Below are 2,900 nucleotides of genomic sequence, written 5' to 3'. Positions count from 1 at the left end.
AACGTCCCGATCCCGGAGGTCCGGAGAGTTAGCTTTTAATATCTAACATCAACTTAAATAACACAACTATAAAATCCAGAAAATCTCATAAAATATTAATCCATTTAATCAATCCAAATATCTAAGTTCCTCCATTGGGACAATAAAGAAATTCCCAGTAACATAAATTAGAAATTCTCCAAAAACTCAAAAATATCCTCAACTCATCAAATCAAAATTCCCAAAAAATATAAATAAGTTTACTAACAACGACTCTCAAATAAGCACTTGTACCATTAGACACTTATTCCACTACGATCATCATACCTTGCTAAACTTCCTACTCTTATTCTCCAGCTGAACCATCAAAATTATCTGAAAAATAGTTGGAGATAAGGGGTGAGTTATCAACAACTCAGTAAGTAGAGAGCATATATCAGTGTGTAAACATGAGCATTTACAGAGTTCAGAATGCAGAACAAAAATATTTTATTTCAGAATGCAGAACCAAAATAATGTTTTCAAAATGCAATGTCAGAACATGTTATCAAAAATATCAGAGCGAAAGTTCAAAAATATTCATAATCAAAATTCCTTTAGCATAGCAGAAACATCACATCACATCTTATATTATCATATCAGAACAAATACTATGTTTAACCCTCGTGGTAGGGTTGTGCAAACCCTGGTAGCTAACCGAGTAGAAACAGAATGTGAATCTCCCCCTTATTCATTCTCAGAGCCCCGAGTGTGCACATAGGAAAGACCACGCAGAAAACCACTTTGTTTCCAAAGTGGGTGCACCAGAAACAAAAAAGTTGGTAACCAACCAGAACAGAGGCCGCAGTTTTACCCCCGAGGTGAGGTCAGAAATGAACAGGAACAGAAACAGAAGCAGAATGTTATGCCAGAGGTTTTCAGAAATCACATCATATCATATCAGAGTACAGAAAATCTTCAGAACAGAACAAAATCATATCACAAAACATATTTTATGCACAAAATTTTATATTCGCTCTCTTTTCCGAAGTTCAGAAATAGAATGTCAAAAATAAGCTCATGTCTACACCAGTCATGACAGAAAGTACTTTATTCTTAAACAGAATCTCATGAGTAGTGCAGAACAAATAATTGAAGTCGTTTCAGATTTCTTTTCATAACAAAACATGCACATTTTCCAAAAAGGACATCAGTTCATTTTATTTTAATGCAAAGTCTAGCATAGGAACCCTGCTTATATGAATTTCTTAGCTTTTCAGGAATTTCCTCAAAATGCCTAACAATTATTAATTGTCACCTATAAAAGTCACGTAATTCCCGTAAATTTTCAATCAATCACGTATTTTGATATTTAAACTTAAAATGCTAAAAGAACTTATTTTTAAAACCTCAAAACCTAAAATTCTCATAATACCTAAAATACCATCATTTTCTAAGATCATCAATATCTACTTAATTGAATTCGTACCGATGAAAATTTATCGAATAAGTATTATGATAATTATAGAACTCAATAAAAATTAATATTCAAAATATCTAAAATACAAACAATATTTTATAAATAAAAAGAATACATTGGTTACTAAAATTTCCATAAAATAAGTCATGAAAAACTCCTCTCTTAAAAAAATAGTTTTACTTCCTTTAATTAACAATATTATTAAAATACAAATATAATATTTATTGAAACTTAAAGCAAAATCCCATCTAAATACAAACCCAAAAAAATAAAAAAACTTCTCACACGAAAACATTAGGTTAAAACTACCTGCCATATATATATATAAATACCCTTATGAAGAAAACTAACGATGAACATACACATGAATAATAGAAATGCACCAGGGACTCACCGAGAAGGTAATGTGCGACGGGGCTGGCTGGAGGGACTATGTGGCGCGGCTGAGGAGCAGGAGTGCGGTGTAGATGTTGTCGAGTTGGGCAGAGCACGAGACAAAGAGAGAGAGAGGGAGCAACCGAGAGGGAGTGAGAGAGTGCTGAGAGAGAATGAGAGAGTGATAAGCAAAAGAGAAAGTGATGGGGGAACGGAGAGAGAGTGATCACGGCATGAGGAAGAAGATAATACCGAGAAGAAGAGAGGATTGTACGGTGGCGACGCGTGCTGGCTCCAGACTAGAAGAACACTGAGCTGTTGATGCTCTGTTTTCCGGAGCTAAAACAAAGTATGCCGTGGGTGTTCCTCCTTCACGGCTGGGCGACGATGGTTGGCTTTCTGTGGTGGTGAGAACGACTGGAGGGTGGTGCGCTGTTACACAGAGGAGTTGTTGTCCCCGACTTCGTGTGGCAGGGCAGCGGCGTCACGGAGAATCAACTTGTGTTGAGTTACGGGCTTGGCCAATGATTGGGTGTTGTACGGCTGCGCTGAGGGGAAGGTCTCACAGTGAGGAAAAGAAGTGGCTATGGTGAGGCTTTGGGCCCTGGGTGATAGTCTTTTACTCGGAAGTGGGTTGTGTTGTAGAGAAGCCGTGGTTGCTGTTTGTGTGGGGAGGACTGGCTAGTGGCGATAGTGAATGTAACAAAGGAGTTCTCTATGCATGGCTATTGTGTTTGTATAAATATGATGCTAAAAAGCTAGAGATAAACCAAAAAGGACAGGGATGTGCATGAGAGATGTGCACGTGGATGGGAAGAGAGTTGTGTGGGTGAGGAAACTGCTAGCTCATAAACCAAATGGGTTTTTTTTTTTCAAGATTTAAACAAACGGCCAAGATCTCCAGATAAAAAAAAAATCACTACTCGATCCATAACATAAAAACCAAAAAAAAAAAAAACTTAATTATCAAGCTCAAAAAAATAAATAAAAAAAAATCCATAATCCAACCATAAAATTTCTGGGTCCTGGTGTTACAGTCTTCCCTTTATCAACACATTATCCGATAGTACATAATTCAAATAATAAC

This window comes from Juglans microcarpa x Juglans regia, chromosome 5S (assembly GCF_004785595.1).
Source record: "Juglans microcarpa x Juglans regia isolate MS1-56 chromosome 5S, Jm3101_v1.0, whole genome shotgun sequence".
Lineage (NCBI taxonomy): Eukaryota > Viridiplantae > Streptophyta > Magnoliopsida > Fagales > Juglandaceae > Juglans > Juglans microcarpa x Juglans regia.
The sequence above is the reverse complement of the archived record's forward strand: the minus strand, read 5'-3'. Positions refer to the sequence as shown.